At 39.1% G+C, this 19,248-nt stretch overlaps 1 long non-coding RNA gene across 2 annotated transcripts; it reads right to left on the bottom strand.

Annotated features, from left to right (window-relative positions):
- Window positions 1–1,390: 1,390 nt before the first annotated feature.
- Window positions 1,391–17,856, bottom strand: LOC106993296 (uncharacterized). 2 transcript variants are annotated; one of them, XR_013403949.1, is made up of 4 exons: window positions 17,562–17,856; window positions 11,629–11,708; window positions 8,776–8,974; window positions 1,391–2,139 (listed from the first exon to the last, which is right to left on the bottom strand). It is a non-coding gene; the product is annotated as an uncharacterized LOC106993296 (long non-coding RNA). The 2 variants fall into 2 exon arrangements; XR_001439501.3 differs by lacking the exon at window positions 11,629–11,708 and having other exon boundaries at window positions 17,562–17,755.
- Between the last annotated feature and the right edge of the window lie 1,392 nt (window positions 17,857–19,248).

Below are 19,248 nucleotides of genomic sequence, written 5' to 3'. Positions count from 1 at the left end.
TTAATCCAGGTTGGGCTCAGGCAAGGTAACATAGATTCAAATGTGCATTTCTGCTGTTCCCACTTCCATCTGCAAAGTCCCTCTACCTGGAGTTTATAAAAAACGTGGTCAAGGTGTGATATGGTCTGGCTGTATCCCCACCTGAATCTCATCTTGAATTGTAGTTCCCATAATCCCCCTTCATGGAAGGGACCTGGTGGGAGGTAATGGAATCATTGGGGGCGGTTGCCTCCATGCTGTTCTTGTGATAATGAATGAGTTCATAAGGTGCTTCATAAGGGGCTTCCCCACCCAGCTTCACTCCGTACTTCTTCTTGATGCTTCCATGTGAAGAAGGACATGTTTCCTCTTCCTTCCACCATGAGTATAAGTTTCCTGAGGCCTCCCCAACCCTGCAGAGCTTTGAGTCAATTAAAATTGTTTCTTTTATAAATTACCCTGTCTTGGGCATTTCTTCATAGCAGCATGAGAGTGGACTAATACAAGGTGTCTCCTCCCTGCCTGATTTGGCCTAAGTGTGTGGTATCCTATGGCTTATCAAGGTCTCAGCCTGAGTCCTGCCACATACTCTCCTCAAAAACCTCAAAGGATGGTTCATCTTTTCTGACATTATTTACAGTTAACTAGGAAGTTCAGAAAGTGTATGAGTTTCCTTTCATGTTGTCCTAAAGGAAAATGATGGACTTGGCTTGGTGGACTGTTTTATCTAGATGGTGGTTGGCTTTTATCGTTAATGTAATCCCCCATCTGAGCCAAACTAGGGATGGAACATCAGTCTTTTTAAAAGTTGGGGGAAAAGAAAGGCTGTTAAGGAATCCCCAAACTCACCTGGAACTCCGGCAGGATCTACATAACACTTCTCAATTTTTCCAAATGTGGTGAACATGTGTAGAAGCTGGATCACTTATATATTGCCGGTGGGACTGTAAAATGGTACAGCCACCCTATAAATCAATATGCAGTTTCTTAAATAAATATACAACCCAACAATGGTTGGGTTGTCTTTAATCATTTATCCCAGAAAAATAAAAACACATATTTACACAAAGCCTGTGCTTGAATATGTATAGCAACTTTATTCAAAATAGCCAAGACCTGGAAATGACTCATATGTCCTTCAATGGGCAAATGCTTAAACAAGCTGTGACACATTCATACCATGGAATGCTACTCATCAATAAGAAGGAATGAATTACCAATGCGTGCAAACACCTGCGTGAATCTCCAGAGAACTGTGCTGAGTGAAAAAGGCCAATCTCAAACGGTCACATAAGGCTTTTGAAATAAGAAAATAGTAGAACTGAAGAACAGGTTAGGACTTGCCAGGGGTTAAGGAGGTGGTGTCAGGAGGGAGGTGGGGGTGGCTGTAAAAAGAAAGCATGAAGAATCCTTACAGTGAAGGAATGCACTGTATTTTATTGTATCAATGTTAACATCCTGGTTGTGATATTACATCTTTTTTTTTTTTTTTTTTACCAGATGTACCACTAGGGGAAACTGGAGAAGGGTACAAGGAATCCCTGTATGATTTCTTAAATTAGATGTGAACCTATAACTATCTCAATTTTAAAAGTCTAATTTTAAAAACTGGGGACAGGAGAAAGGCTGTTAACTTATCCCTAAGCTCACCTTGAATGCTAGCAGGACCTAAATAATACCCTTCAATTTGCCCATATTCCCTATTCCCAAAGACTTTTTAGTTGTAGAACAACCTAACCAGATAAAAATTCAGGCAAACATGTATTCCTTGCCACACAGTTAATCCCTTAGTTCACCTGCAGTTCATCCTATCACTCATTCATTCAGCAAACACTTATGGAGCTGATAGAGGCCTGGCCAGGAGAGAGAGAAAGAATAAGCTCTGGGTCACTTTTTCACTTTCAGACTTGAATAAAACATCACATGACAAGGTGGCTTCATGCATAGTAAAGGAATAAGTATTATGATAATGATTATGCATACGGGAAGTATAGAGTTAGCTCTTCAAGGGTAAATCCCAAAGGACAATGGGATCCAAAAGGGAGCCATCCAGCTACATTCTTCATTCCCTTCTCAACATCTTCCAGTAACTCTTCTGAAGAAGTCCCACATGCTGACTGAACACAACTTCCGAGTGACCTGCTGGGTCTCTTTGCAGCTCTGTGAAGAGGTGGGCAAAATGGTAATGTGGCTCACCACATCATATCATTCATCATATCACAATACATATATTATGTACTTTCCCTGACCTCCCTTCCCTTTTGCTCCTACATGCAATACCTTGAACTTGCACCTCTCAATTAAACTGTTGGCACCTTAATTCTTGCTTCAGGCTTTGTTTTATAGAAAACCCAATTATGACAACATCCAAACAAAGATATCAAGTAAGAAGTTCAAAGCTTAGAACTCAAGAGCAAAGTCAGGATTGGAGCTATCAATATGGTTTGGCTGTGTCCCCACCCAAATTTCATCTTGAATTGTAATAATCCCCATACGTCAAGGTTGAGACTAGGAGGAGATAATTGAATCATGGTAGTGGTTTCCCTATACTGTTCTCATGGTAGTGAATAAGTCTCATGAGATCTGATGGTTTTATAAATGAGAGTTCCCCTGCACAAGCTCTCTTGCCTGCCACTATGTAACATGTTACTTTGCTCCTCAATCACCTTCAACCGTGTTTGTGAGGCACATGTACCCTAGAACTTAAAGTATAATAAAAAGAAAAAAAAAAAAAAAAGAAGGGAAAAATCATGTGGGTTGAAGTTAGCTGAGAGGTTAAGGAAGATGAGAGAGAGGGGAGGCCACAGGGCTGTGTGACATGGAAGTCATGGGTGGAAGTCAGTGAGAGCAGTTGCGGTGAGGAAGTAAGATTGGAGTGGTCAAAGAGAGAACAGTAGATGAGGAAGTCGAAGTAGCTAACATCATAGACAAGACTGAAGAAATTTAAATGGAAACAGGAAGGAAGTAAATTGGGTAGGAGGAGACTAGTCTGTTTGCCGGGTGCTGAACCTGGGAAATGTGTGTGAGAGAAGCACATTGTCCTGGAGTCAAGAGACCTGAATTCTAATCCTTTTTCTGCCAATAATGAGCTGAGGAGGCCCAAGGTAAATCCGTCCTCTCTCTGGGCATTCATTTCCTCATTTGTCAAATCAAATGTCTCTCAGGTCCCTTCTAGCTCAGAAAAGCTATATTCTATGGAAACATTGAAACTAACAGAGAAGGAAAAAAATGGCTGGGGAAATCAGGATCCTTGAGAGGATAGTGTAAATCCTTAAGGGGAAGGCAAAGGATATTTACTTCCTAGGGTGATGGTCAGGATTAAATAAGGTAATTCAGGCACAGCACTTAACACAATGCCTGACACAGTCAGAACACAATACATTTTATTTATTACTAGAAATACTAGAGTTAGTATTAGTAGCTGAAACTTGCAGAGAATTGTGGTGCATATATCTGCTGCACACAAGAAAGTGCCAGTGGAGGTAACGCAGGAAGGATGAGAAGAACCAGGGGCCAGTCACTGCCTGGAATGGCAGTGAGGCCTATGCTAGGGGCCACTTGAAGAATGAAGTGTGGGTATGACTTTATTACTCCAGAGATGGTAGTCTAGGTGGATGTGAGGGCACCTCAAAATGAGAAGGCACTTTACCTTTAAAGATGCTTTCTGCTGGGCGTGGTGACTCATGCCTGTAATCCCAGCACTTTGGGAAGCTGAGGCAGGTGGATCACCTGAGGTCAGGAGTCAGGAGTGGTCAAGACCATCCTGACCAACATGGTGAAACTCTCTCTCTCCTACCAATACAAAAATTAGCTGGGCATCTTGGCGGGCGCCTGTAATTCCAGCTACTCGGGAGGCTGAGGCAGGAGAATTGCTTGAACCTGGGAGGCATTGGTTGCAGTGAGCTGAGATGGCACCATTGCCCTCCAGCCTGGGCAACAAAAGTGAAACTCTGTCTCAGAAAGAAAAAAAAATGCTTTCTATCCTACATAAAAGTAAGGTAGTGAGACAAAGAGCCAAGGATAGCTAAGCTCACATCAAAGAACAAAGTTGGAGGATGTACATGACCACACATCAAGATCTATTGTAAAGCTACAGTAATGAAGACCATGTGGCATCAGCACAACAAAGAACAATGCAACAGTGGAACAGAATAGAGAGCCCAGAAAGAGACTCATGCCATATACAAACACTTAATTTATGAAAAAGGTGGCACCTCAGAGTAGTGGGTCTTAATCAATAAATGGTGCTAAGTCAAATGGATATCCGAGTGGAAATAAGAATGAAACTCAACTCCTGCCTCACACCACAGCAAAAAAAAAAATCAATTTTATTTGGTTTGTAGATTTAAATATGAAAGCTTCTAAAAGCTAATATAGGAGAATAGCTTCTTGGCCTAGGGGTAGGCAAATACTATTAAATAAGACACAAAAAAGTACTAATTATAAAGAAGAATATTTATACATTAAATTTCATAAAATTAAAAATGTTGGTTCATCAAAAGATACCATTAAGAAGATGTTTTAAAAGATGTCATAGAGTGAGAAAAGAGACTCACTATACATATAACTGATAGAGGATTCACATTCAGAATATATAAAGAACTCTTAAGCCACGCGAAGTGACTGACACCTGTAATCCCAGTACTTTGAGAGGCTAAGGTGGGATGATCACTTGGGCTCAGGAGTTTGATAGCAGTCTAGGCAACATAGTGATACTCCATCTCTAATTACAAAATTAAGACATTAAGGAATTCTACAAAAAAAAAAAAAAAAAAAAAAAAAAAACGGGCAGCCTAACTGAAAATAAATCAGGCAAAATACTTGAGCAGGCACCTCATAGAAATAGAACGGCCAATGAACACGTGTAAAGGTGATCAATCTCACTAGTCATCAGAAAAATACAAATGAAAATCATATTGATGTATCACTATACACCCACAAGAATGAAAATAATTAAAATTTCAGATGATACTACATGGTGGTGAGAATGTGGAACAACTGAAACTCTCATTGGTGAGAACTTAGAATAAAACAACCATTTAGGGAAAAGTTTGGCATATCTACTAAACCTAAATGTAGTCTGTACAAAACCTTTCAAATCCATTACTGGTATATATCGGGCAGAAATGAGAGCTTGTGTTCATCAAAGACATGCACAAAAATATTCATTGCAGTATTATTCATAAGAGCCCCAGATAGAAACAACCCAAAGTTCATCAAGAATAGAACAGATAAACTGTGGTATATTCATAAAATGGTATACTGTACACAATGAACATAAATTAATCACTGCTATGCACGACATTGATGAACCTCACAAATATCATGTAGAATGAAGGAAGCTAGTTATAGAAGAATACATGTCATGTGATTCCATAAGGGGCACAGGGAGTGCTCTGGGTGCTGGCAATGTTCTATTTGTTGACTTGAGTGGTGTTGTATGGGTGTGTTTACTTTGCAACGATTCAGCAGTAATTCATTTAAGCTTTGTGGACTTTTCTGTATGTATTCTCTACTTTAAAAAAGAAAAGATAAAAACATTTATCTAAAAAAATGAAACAGGTGAGGTGACCTGTATTTCAGTAAACAATAAAATGTTTCTCCCGCCCTGCTTCTGACACCCTTCCTACATCTGAATTCCTCACTGCATGTGAACTTCTTGTTCTCATCAAATGAGTCAGGCAAAATGGAAAAAAAAAAAAATTAATGGATCTTGATAGATGTTTTCTAAGTTTAATGTTGTCCTTATAAGGTCATTAGAAGCTCTACCTTCAAATAAAACTATCAAACCTCACCGTCCCTCCCTTTATTTTTAAGGAAGCTGAAATGGTGGCTCCAGAAACAATAGGGCTCCTGGGATCAGAGGGTGGGGGGAGATTAGAAATCCATTCATTTGTTCATTCACTCATTCACTTGACAAATATTTATTAAGCAATTATTGTATCTCAGGCACTATTCTAGGCACTGCAGCTAGAACAGTGGACAGAAGAGAAATAGTCCCTGTTCTCATGGAACTTACATTGTGGTAGTGATGGAGAATATACTGTATTGTAAGTATTTTTAATTTTTTGTATATTATGATGCTTTGACATCTTTAAAAACTTTTCTGGCTGGGGACAGACTGTCCCTCCTAGGCCTAGCTGATTCTTAAAAGGTAGCAAAATGCTCATCTGGCACAAGCTTTCGTTATGCAAACTAATGAATCCAGAGCTATAGCTCATTGATTTTGCCCATGCCCCCCAAACAAGCAATATCCATCTGCCTTAATCATCCCAGAGCCAGGCATCAGGCAACTAGGCACCACCCCTAGAGTTTAAAGCCTGCTGGAAAGAGTCAAACTAGCCAATTCTGAACAGTTTACCCCCCTTGCTTGCCTTTCCCATGGAAAGCCCCCAAAAGGCTCTGGCCTAATGTGTTTGCCTTTCTTTCGTCCTCTGCCTCCTGACTACCTCAACGCTTCCCCATGTGGTCTTCCATGGAGTGGTGTATCTCCTGTCTGCAGAACCTGTGAGTAAAATAAACTTTGTTTCCCTGAACCTCTCTTGTGCCTCCTCTTGTGGCCACACCTGACTGACCATCACTAAAAGAAGAAAAGCATATATGAACGACGAGGAAATGCCACAGAGAATTGTTTATGCTGCAGTGATGGGATGACCAGTTCCAGAGGTATGATTTTGCTGTTGTATGGAGGATGGTCAAGGAAGATCTCACCCAAAGGAAAGGGACCCGAAGGAAAAGATGGAGTGACCACGTGAATATCCGGGAGGGAACTCCCGTGGAGGGAAACTGAGGTGAGAACAGCTAGGAGGTCAGAGTGGCAGAAGGGGAATAAGCAAAGCTGAGAGCCATGGGGGATGAAGTCAGACAGGGAAGGGCCAGGGCAGATCATCAGAGCCTCTGTGGCCATTGTAAGGACTTTGGCTTTTTCTTTGCATTAGATGAGAGGTGCTGGAGGGTTCTGAATGGAAAGAGTGACATGACCTGACTCAAATGTTAAGAGTCACCCAGGCTGCTGGGTGTGAATAGACAGAAGACAGGTGGAGCAGAAGCAAGACCTGCTAGGAAGCCATGACAGTGACAATGGCGAGATGGCGGTGCCTTGGACCGGGGGATAGCAGTGCAGATGGCAGAGAGCTGGATGTGTTTCATGGCAGTGAAAATGATTTACTGTGGAGGTGGGTTGTGAGACAAACCGAGGAGTCAAGGTTTTTGGCCTGAGCAACTAGAAGAAGGATGTTCTTGAGATGTTGGTAGACGGTTCCGGAAGGCTGTTTGCACATGTTCAGATATCCAAATGGAGATGACAAGGAGGCAATTGTAGATAATGAAGCTGAAGTTGAAAAGCAGAAGTCGGGACTGAAGATACAAATTTGGGTGTTGGTGTTTAAAGCCATGGGATTGGATGAGATCACCTTGGGAGAGGATATAGACAGAAAAGAGAAGTCATCCAGGCCTTGGTCCTCTGAGATCAGCCCTGCCCTAAATCCTGCTTCCGCTGCAAGAAGAGAATATCCTCATGGTGAAGCAATTGGCCCCATTTTGCCTTGTGCCAGATAGCTGATTCCTTAAGGTGTGAGGATAAATGAGGCAACACCACCTCCTGGAAATTGAACCTCATTGGAGACCAACCATTCTGTGAGGGAAACAAAGAAACATCCTCAGTGAACATCTCCTCTCCCTGTCCTCAGCTCAGTTTGAGATTTGAACTAGCAACCTAGGAGACAAGCTTCTTCATGCCTCTACTGGCTCTCCCAGCACCCTCAGCCTGCTCATGCTAGTCCAGCCCAGGGCATTCTGCTCCCCAAAAGAGAGCTTGGTCTCTAGGCAAGCAGGGTGTCCTTTCCACACTGAGCCAGAGACTGACCACCGAAAGAAAGTGAACTCCGAGGCAGCAGCAGCCTGGCTAGGAGCTGCCCCACACATTTTACCCATTAGCTGAAAATCTTTTCTAACGATTTCCATTCCCCTTATAATGAATCATCAAATAAGCAGGGCCCCTGCTGGAAGGTTAATAAAAACCATACAGGATTTTATGGTCTGTGCAAAGAGAAAAATTGGCAGTCTGGGGCCCTGGAAGGCGGGAATCCGAATCTTTTTCCACAGTGGATCTTTAGTCCTGAAACCAGATTGCAGGAGGAAATCCTGAAACCAGATTGCAGGAGGAAATGAAGAAGAGTGTGGGGGAAGAAGCTCTTGAAATACCTCCCAGTTTTCTCTCTTCCTCATCTTTTGTGTCACCACTCAGGCTCCCCAGGACTCGCCTGAGGGAATCCCAGCCACAGAAAGCACCCATGGAAGAGCAAAGAAGCTGGAGAAACAATAGCAGCAGAGATAGCATTTACTGTACTCAACTTTCTGGTCCCCCAGCTTGCTGTCCAGATACTCACTCATTTCCCACCTTAGCTGTCATTCTTTTAAAGGATTCTTCCATACACTTGGTTTCCCTACCCATGCCCTCCTACCCTCAGCTTGATCCCTTTTTCCTTCTCTCTGAATAGATACAACTATTCCATGATCATCAGAGTCTCAACTGCCTAGTACCCATCTGAAGCCCTCCCATTCTTTCATCCTCTCACATTCACTAGAGACTCTACTCTTTGCTTTTCTGCCCAGAAGGAAAAGTGGTCCAAAGACCACACATCTCAAAGCTGGGGCAGTATTTATGTAGCCAGTGTTTCATTTGTTTCAGGATGGAGTTCATTTTAAGTCGTCTCTGGGAGCTTGGTACACAGCAAAAAAAAATGAGGAGTTTGAGGTCCCTTGAGAACTGGAAAGACAAGACTTCTTTTCTCTTACCTTCAACCAAAGTCCTAGAGCACAAAAATGAATTACAATTGATTCTTTGCTTCTTGTAGCTGGTGAGATAGCAATGGATTTTGCTGTAGCCGAACTCCATGTACAAATGGTGATGTAAATCAGTGGAAAGGGTGCCTTTCCTCATGGTGCCTCCTCCTCATGGTGTTCCCTACTGCACACCAGGGATCCTCAGCAGGACCTACAGGGGCAAGCATTAAAAACAGTCCTTTGGGTTCAATAAAAATTTGGTGAAGATGCCGCTAGTGCTAGGTGCCTCTTGTGCTCTAAAGAGAGACCTTGCAATTTACCAACCCAAAATTTTCATTCATTCCTTTATTCATTCAGCCTTTTTATTGAATGACTACTATGGCCAGGTTTGGTGCTACATGCTTCAGACAGAATGGTGAACAAGACAGATGAGCCTTACAGTAAAGGTGGAGGGAGAGGCAGAGATATAAACAAATTCATCAAATCATTACACACTTTAGTAAGTGCTATGAGATATTTGTGGGCTGCTAGCCCAGAGGGTGAGGTTTGATGAACTGCAGGCTAAACATAGAAATAAAAGCAAGTTGCATTTTTTTTAATGACTTGCTTTTACATGTAACTTAGGAAATGTTTTTTGGAGAGTCACATCATAGCAGGAGTTTAAAATGGAATTGCTTACTCCTGAGCTAGGACATCAACAATATCCATGATCTCATGGAGGCAGATTTCATCTCCTAAAATGCCTTTCAAATGATGTGGGTTTGCCTCTATTCGGGAAATAAATCAAAAGGACAGCCCAATCGCCCCAGCAACAGACACTACTGGTTTTCTGCTCAACAGCTGTTCTCTCCTTGCCCCATCCCCTTTACATGTCTGGGGACGTCTTTGTGACATTGTGCCTGAGAGAATGGTCTAAAGCTCACTATTAGGCACTTGTTTGGGGAAAAGTGGATCGTGTCATCTACTTGAAGGAGATATTGGGAGGTCCAAATAAAGGCATGGAAGTTGATGCTTGCCCTTCTTAAATTGTTTTCCCCTGGACTAAGAGAACGAAATCTATACCATAGGCCTATGACTTCTCAGTTCCTCTTAATAGGACTCAAGCCACAAATCCTCTTCTGTAGCAACCCAGACATGTGGCTATTTTCCTACTCTTTGGTAACTGAGGCTCTGCCTGGTGAGGAAAGGGTAAGTGATCATATTTTAGAGAGACCTGTAAACCCTAGTTGCCTTCCCCTAGCCTCCCCAATCTGACCTCACATGGTTGGAGTTCTAAGTGTGACAAAGGCTCTTTAGAGACTTCGTCTAAACCTGACTTGATTTTAGATCAACAGAAAGTGTATGTATCCTTTTCATGGAACCATTAAGTTCACCCTTGGGTAAACCAGGACAAGAAAGAGAAACTAAAGCTTTCCTATGTTAGGGTAGAAAGGTGGTCTGTAAAGTACATCTTTTTTTTTTTTTTTTTCTGTTCCTGGTCTTTTAAATTGTCCCACCAGATCAAACCAGATTTATACTCCAACTTGTCCACATTTCCAAACCAGCAGCAACCCCTGATGGTTGAGGGATTTGATCAGGTCCTTACCTTATTGTTCTCCACCAGCTTCCATTTCCACCTTGTTCTACAGCCTCCATCTCCATCCCTCCTCTGGTTTCTTCAGATTTGATTGCTTTCTATGGCTCTGCTTTCCCTGATTTTAGAGCCATGCTTTAGCTCTCAATGAGAGATCTACACCCCAACTTGACCCAGCTTGATATGAATCCCATTAGCATGGGACTTGCTGACCTGTTCCAGTGCTTTCCCTTTCTTCTAAGGCACCATTGGCAAATGCAGACTCCTATGGCTGGTGCTTCCTCTACCAAAGCACATCAGGCTAAGCATAAGACGGATGCCACAGTGGGTAGGTCATGTTTGTAAAATTAGACCTTGAACTAGTTTTCAGTTTGCCCACTTCTCCTCTCATCTTGATAGTATCCATATCACCTTTGCTGTTAGTCCTAGTCTTGTCTTAGGAAATGATCAACTAACTTAGTCCTTAACCAACCTGCTCTGCATCTTAGATTTGAACCAACATTCTCTCTCCTGATCTAGTGCAAAATGGGCTTGTGTTTATCTGCTGAGCACTCTTTGAGAGAAACCACTTCCCTCTCTCTCTACTTTTGCTCAGTCACAGGATCTAGCCCATCTCTAGCCACAAAAGTGGGAGTGAGATCAGTCATACTATTCAAATTTGAATTCATCTGACCCCAAAGTTTCATTAGTACATAGTTGTCCTCTAGGTGTGAAAACTTGGAAGCCAGTAATTAGAACAAGTTTGGGCTGATAAACTCTGTGGTTGAAAGAAATGAGAAAAGAGTTCACTGAGTACTGTAGGTAATAGAGCAGCCAGTGGACAGTCCACTTGGGGAAATTGGAGGGGCTGGTGTTCCACTATAGAACAATTTTGTGTCTTAATAGAAATATCATCTTGTATTTCTTGGCCACCTAGAATCTCATCTAGAATCTGCTCTTGTTGGAACATGCTACTTCATCTGGGAAAGATCCCACGTCTGAACAAAAGTTGTCACATAAAAAAATTTTTTAAAAAAATTTTACCAATAGTTGTTTTATTATTATTATTATTATTATTATATTAACTTTTATTTTAAGTTCAGGGGCACATGTGCAGGTTTGTTATATAGGTAAACTCATGTCACGGGGATTTGTTGTACAGATTATTTCATCACCCAGGCATTAAACCTAGTACTCATTAGTTATTCTTCCTGATCCTCTCCCTCCTGCCACCCTCCATCCTCTGATAGGCCCCAGTGTCTGTTGTTCCCCTCTATGTGTCCATGTATTCTCATCATTTAGCTTCCACTTACAAGTGAGACCATGCAGCATTTGGTTTTCTGTTCCTGTGTTATTTTGCTAAGGAAAAAGGCCTCCAACTCCGTCCACGTTCCTGCAAAGAACATGATCTTGTTTCTTTTTTATGAATGCATAGTATTCCAAGGTATATATGTACCATATTTTCTTTATCCAGTCTATCACTGATGGGCATTTAGGTTGATACCGTGTCTTTGCTATTGTAAATGGTGCTGCAATGAGCAAACACATGCATGTGTCTTTATGGTGGAACAATTTATATTCCTTTGGGAACTCTAATGGGATTGCTGGGTCAAATGGCATTTCTGTCTTTAGGTCTTTGAGGAATCACCACACTGTTTTCCACAATGGTCAAACTAATTTTAAAGAACCTTTTTGGGGAATGATTATACAGTTGTTATGTGACCTCCTATAATATATTGTTGTTGAGAGAACTTTCTTTTTGGGCACAAGTATATAATACTTAAAGAAAACCCAATATGAAAGCTTTATTAGAGAAAAAGAAAGATTAGTAAACTGGAAATTAACTATTGGCTTTTAAAACAGAGGTCTCCACAGGACATGGGGGCTTATTCTTGTAATTCTAGCACTTTGGGAAGTTAAGGTGGAGAATTGCTTGGGCCCAGGGTTCAAGACCAGCCTGGGCAATATAGTGAAACCCTGTGCTTAAAAAAAAAAAAAAAAGAAGAAAGAAAGAAAGAAAGAAAAAGAAAAAAAGAAAAGAAAACAGAAGCCAGTGTTTAATTATTTTAAACCTGGGACAAAAATATTGCTTCCTGGAACATTATTTTTCACAATAAAATTTGAGAATAACTCCCTAAAAACCAAATGAGTGGTTCTGCTTCAAAAAGGTGTAGCAGGTACATGTTTTCCTATTTTTTCCCTCTAAGTACAATGGAAAACTTTGGACATTATATATAAAACAAAGGTAGAAAGGCTCTAAAGGGAAGAAAAGAAGGTAGATTGGCTGGGGACTTAGGGACCAAGGAACAAAACAGTGCTGAGTTCCCTGGGTTCCTGGGCTTTCTTGTTGCCACAGCTATTCCAGACTTGGGAATAAGGAAGATGATAACCTAGAAATGCCAATGGGCACAGACAAAAAAAGCCACAACAAAAGACCGTTCTCTTTAGCCAAGGAATAGGAAATGAGGAGCCCAGCAAGACAGAGGACTTTTAGACCAGAACCACTCTACTCCAGTCAGACACAACAGAGAAAAACAAAACAAAACAAAACAGCAAGGACAACAACAAAAAAACACTGTAGCCCCATCTCCACTCATACCTGGAAAGGCCTAATGGGGAGTCTAGATTTCTACCCTAATTAGGCTGTGATTAGGCCCCCAACACTATTCCTTACCTCCACCATTCCTCCAGGGTGGTGTCAGAAAATGCTGAATAGAAAAATCAGGACTTTATTCCTGCTTGGTGAGAAGAAGTATCCACACCACAGTATCAGTGGAGACTATGTGGGAGCCTGGAGTTTTACCTCTGCCCAGCAGTGAAGAGGTGCCTCTCCCTCCCTCTTTCCCTAAATGGTGGCATGTGAGAGGAGGCCTAGTGCAGGGTCAGGACCTTTGTCACAGCAGTAGTGTGACTCTCCCCATGGCATCAGTGGAGGCCATAGGGTATGCGATAATAAGGCATTCCTACTCCTTCCAGCCAGGGAGGTATGAGTGGAGCCCTACTGGGGAGCCAAAACACTGTCCACCAGCCAGCAGTAATGAGGAGCTTCCTTGAGTGTCCATAGAGGTTAAATTGGAGCATGAACTTCTATCCCCACATGGCAGTAATGAGAGGTGATCCTCTTTCCCCTGCCGGAGCAATGTCACAGGAAACCAGTGAAAACAGAGGTTTAAATAAAATCCAGAGTCTCATAATACCACAGATATTCAGGTTTTAATTTAAAAATCACTCATCATACCAGGATCTCCAATGGAACAAGACAAAACAATAGATGCCCTTATCAAGATGACAGAAATGTTAGAATTATCTGCAATTATTTTACAGTAGCCCTCATAAAAATGCTTCAAGAAGCAATTAGTAACACACTCGGAAAAAATGTAAAACTAGAATGTCTCAGGAAAATAATAGAAAGTCTCAGCAAGAAATAGAAGGAATAAATTACTAAATGGAAATTCTAGAACTTAAAAATACAATAATTGATATAAAAACTCAGTGGATGAGCTAAACAGCAGCAGAATAAAGAGGAAAGAGGAAATAATCAGTGAACTAGAAGGGGGAATAATAAAAATTACCCAACCTGATAGAATTTTAAAAAAGAAATAAACAAATTCACAATTATAGTTGAATACTGCAATATTCCTTTCTTAACAATTGATAGACTACTTAGACAAAAAGTTAGCAAGGATATAGAAGAACTCAACAGAACTCAACACCATCAACCAATAGGATGGAACTGACATTTATAGTGCCCTCTACCAAACATCAGCAGAATACAAAATTCTTTTCAAGTGTGCGCAGAATATATAGCCAGATAAGCCATATCCTAGTGTATAAAAACAAAGCAAACAAACAGAAAAAAAAACCCCAAAACTTAAAAAATTAAAAAGAATTGAAATCATACTGAGTGTGTTCTCTAGTCCAAATGGAATGAAATTAAAAACAATAGAAAGTTACAGAAAATTATCCAAACACTTGAAAACTAAATAACACACTTTTAAATAAACCTGGTTATTTAGAAAGAGGATCAAAAAGGAAGGCTCAAGAAAATTTTTAAAAAACTGCTCACCTACCTGAATGAAAATGAAAATACAAAGTATCAAAACTTGTGGAACATAGCCAAAGCAGTACTGAGAGGGAAATTTATAGCACTAAAGGCATAAATTAGAAAGGAGAAATGTCCTCAAATCAGTCACCTAAACTCACTTGTCAATAAAAAAGAGCAAAAATAAATACAATGCAAGTGGAAAGAAGGAAATAATAAAGAGCATAAATTAATGAAGTGGAAAACAGAAAACAATAGAGAAAAATCACTGAAACAGTTTGTTCTTTGAAAAGATCAATAAAACAGACAAACTTCTAGTAGGACTGATAAAGAAAAAAATAGAGAAGACACAAATGACTGGTATCAGGGATGAAACAAGGGAAATCTTTATAAAACCTCCAGACTTTAAAAGACAATAAGGAAATACTATGAACAACTCTACACTTATAAATTGAACAACTTCAATGAAATGGACCAAATTTTCAAAAAACACAAACTACCACAACTATCCAATATGAAATAGATAATTTAATAGCATTATAAATATTAAGGAAATTGAATTAGTAATTAAAATAAAAACTGTCCCTCACAAAGAAATTTTCACATACTGATGATGATTTCACTGAAGAATTCTACCAAACATTTGAAAAAGAATAACAATAACTTCCATAAAATAGAAAAAGTAAGGTGGGAAGACACATCCTAATTCATTTTCTGAAGCTAGTGTTACCCTGATCCCAAAACAAGAGAAACACAGTTCCAAAAAAGAAGCTGCAGACCAATATCTCTCATATATATAAATGCAAAAACCCTTACCAAAATATTGGCAAATTCAATCCACAGTATATAAAAAGAATTATAGATTAGACCAAATGGGATTTATTCCACAGAGGAAAAGCTGTTTCAGTATTTGAAAATCTAGGTGGTCTATCATATTAACAGGCTAAAAAGGAAAAATCACATGATCATATTAAAATCATGCAGAAAAACTATTTGATAAAATTCAATACCCATTCATGATACTGTCAGAAAAATACAAAGAGAGGGAAACTTCTTCAACCTGATAAAGACCAGCTACAAAATACCTGCAGCTTCCATTATACTTAATAGTGAAAGACTGAATGCTTTACCCCTAAAATTGGAAAAGAGGCAAGGATGTCCACCCTTATTCAACATCATCTTTAGTCAATATTGTACTGTAAGTTTTAGTGAGTGCATTAAGGCAAAAACAAACAAACAAAACCCCCAAAAACAGAAATAGAAGGCCTATATATTGGAAAGGAAGAAGTAAAATCATCCTTATGACATGAATGTATAGTAGAAGATGCCAGGGAATCTACAAAAACTTCCTAGAACTGAAAGGTGAGTTCAACAAGGTTACAGGATACAGGATAAATATAGAAAAAGCCATTTTGGCTGGGCGTGGTGGCTCACACATGTAATCCCAGCACTTTGGGAGGCCAAGGTGAGCAGATGGCTTTGAGCTCAGGAGTTTGAGACCAGCCTGGGCAATATAGTGAAACCCCATCTCTGCAAAAACACAAAAAAATAGCCAGTTGTGGCTGCATGCGCCTGTGGTCCCAGCTACTCTGGAGACTGGGTGGGAGGATCACTTGAACCTAGGAGGCAGAGGTTGCAGAGGTTTCAGTGAGTTGAAATTGTGCCACTGCAACTCCAGCCAGGGTGAGAGTGAGATGGAAAGAAAGAAAGAAAGAAAAAGAAAGAAAGAAAGAAAGAAAGAAAGAAAGAAAGAAAGAAAGAAAGAAAGAAAGAAAGAAAGAAAGAAAGAAAAGAAAGAAAGAAAGAAAGAAAGAAAGAAAGAAAGAAAGAAAGAAAGAAAGAAAGAAAGAAAGAAAGGAAAGAAAGGAAAGAAAGGAAAGAAAGGAAAGAAAGGAAAGAAAAGAAAGAGAGAGAGAGAGGGAGGGAGGGAGGGAGGGAAGGAAGGAAGGAAGGAAGGAAGGAAGGAAGGAAGGAAGGAAAGAAAGAAAGAAAGAAAAGAAAGAAAGAAAGAAGAAAAGAAAAGGAAAAGACAATTTTATCTCTACAAACTAACAATAGGCATGTGGATATAAAATTTAACTATACAATATCATTTACAATTGCTAAAAAGAAGTAAAGTACTTAGGTGTAAATCCAGCAAAACATGTGCAAGAAGTGTATGCTAAAAACTACAAAAGCCTGATAAAAGAAATTAAAGAAAACTTAAATAAATGGACAGACATATATTGTGTTCATGCATCGGAAAACTCAACATGGTAAAGATGTCTGTTATCCTCAAATTGACATACAGTTTTAACGCAATTCCTATCAAAATCCCTGCAAGATATATTGTAAATACAGATAACATTATTTTAAAATTTATATGAAAAGGCAACATAACCAAAATAATTAAAACAATTTTTAAAAAGAAAATAAGGTGGCAGCGATCATTCTACTCCAATTCAAGACTATTTATCTGGCTATAGTAATCAAAACTGTGTGACATGTTGAGGGACAGACACATAGATCAAAGAAACAGAACCCATAAGTAGTCCTAAACAGATGCGCCAACTGATTTTTTCACAAAGGTGCAAAAGCAATACAATGGAGGAAGAATTAGTTTTTTCAAAAAGCAGAAACAATTGGACATTTATAAGCATAAACAAAACAAAACAGAAAAACAACTTCAACTTCAGTCTCATATCTTATACAATAATTAACTGAAAATGGATTATGGATTTAAATATAAAACATAAAACTATAAAACATAAAGAAAAAAACAGAAGATAAAATATTTGAGATCTAAAACTAGGCAAAGAATTCCAAAAGCATGATCTATTAAATAAAACATTTAAAAACTGGACTATATCAACAATTTAAAAAACTTCTTTGTGAAAAACTTTAAGAGGATAAAAAGACAAGCTACAGACTGGGAGAAAATATTTGCAAATTATATAGTTATGATATCTGGATCCAAAATATATAAAGAATTCTCAAAACTGAAAACAAAAAACCTAATTTAAAAAATTTTATGTTTGGGAAGACATTTCACCAAAGAAAACATCAGAGTCAAACATGCACATGAAAAAGTTCTTAACACCATTAGTCAATGCAAATTACACAATGAAATGTAATAATGAAATTGTATTAGTCTGTTCTCACATTGCTATAGGGAAATACCCAAGACTAGGTAATTTATAAAGGAAAGAGGTTTAATTGACTCACAGCTCTGCATGGTTGGGGAGGACTCAGGAAACTTGCCATCATGTTGGAAGGCAAAGGGGAAGCAAGCTTGGACCTTCTCACATGGCAGCAGGAGAGAGAAGAGTGAGTAAGAGAGGAACTGCCAAAGACTTATAAAACCACCAGATCTCGTGAGAACTCACTCACTGTCATGAGAACAGCATGAGAGGGACCACCCCCATGACCCAATCACCTCCTACCAGGTCTCTCTTAAATACCTAAGAATAGTCATTCTATTCTTAGGTATTTACCTAAGATAAATGAAAGCATACAACCATATAAACATTTATGAATGTTCATAGCAGTTTTATTTCTAATAGCCCCAAACTGGAAACAACCCAAAAGGCCATCAACAGATGAATGCACAAACTGTATTTAAACAGTTATCAAACACATTGGAATATTACTCATCAATAAAAAGGAATGAATGATTGATGCACACGTTAATATGGAGGAATTTGAAAAAAGAAGCCAGACAAGAAAGAGTGCATAGTATGGGATTCCAGTTACCTAAAATTCTAGAAAATGTAAACTAATCTATAGTGACAGCAGATCAGTGGTTACATGGGTATAGGGGTAGGGAACGGATGGGAAGGCATGAGAGGGAGGGATTACCAAGGGGAATAAGAAAACTTTTCAGGTATATGGATATGTTCATCATCTTGAAGGTAGTGATTGTTTCACTGGTTTATACTTATGTCAGAATTTATCAGATTGTATGCTCTAAATATGTGCAGCCAATTGTATAATGATTATCCCAAATACACCTGTTAAAAAGTGTGTTAATAAAATTTTGACCATTGATCACAATTATTACATAGCCATTTACCTCAATTCACCAGTATATGTGGACCACTGGTGTAACACAAATAGCTGTAATCAAACCACAAAATGGTAGTAATGTAAATATCTGATGGTTTTAGATTTTTTCCAGAGTCATCATAATTAAATTATAATAGTTGACTGGTTTGAAGGATTTCAGATAACTCAAAGCAGATTCTTCCTAGGAAGGTATAGAGAATTTCAACTGAGAGATATAATGGCTATTGAAAATCTGTTATAATGTAAGAAAATAATTTAAAAACACATTTTTTAAAATGAGGGAAGGACATCTCCAAAATTAAAAAATGAGCTCTCTGTATTTAAAATAGGATTTGGCTTACAAAACCTTCAATTGCACTTAACTTTTGTGAGAAATATTTATCCCATAAAAGGATATGTAGTCAAAGTGGTCACACTGACCTGGAACAGTAGCCAGAGTCAATCAACATTATTTTTATAGATTTTTGTGGACTTGGTTTCAAAATTGTTGTTTTTTCCTAATTTAAAATTTTATTTTTGAAATTCATTCATTAGGTTCCAAAGTCCTGTCCTTGTGAATAAATGGATGTATTCATACACATATTTAGTTGTTTATAAAATCTGCTTTGCATGTTCACACCATAGCAAGGTCATTCTAAGGTCATAGAATTACTTTTAAGAACAGCATTAATACAATTCATAATGTTGATTTTTCTTCATGCTAAAGCACTTTACATGTATCCCTGTAGCCATTTACTAGCTACCTTTGCCTGGTTACTGCAAGGTATTTTTAATCATTTGAGAGAGAAGGGTTTTTCTTTAAATCCATAGCTATTATAAGGCAAACCATTCTCAGCACTGGTGGGTA

The sequence above is a fragment of the Macaca mulatta genome, chromosome 14, assembly GCF_049350105.2.
Source record: "Macaca mulatta isolate MMU2019108-1 chromosome 14, T2T-MMU8v2.0, whole genome shotgun sequence".
Taxonomy (NCBI): domain Eukaryota; kingdom Metazoa; phylum Chordata; class Mammalia; order Primates; family Cercopithecidae; genus Macaca; species Macaca mulatta.
Note: the sequence above shows the minus strand (reverse complement) of the source record. Positions and strands in the feature narration are given on the sequence as shown.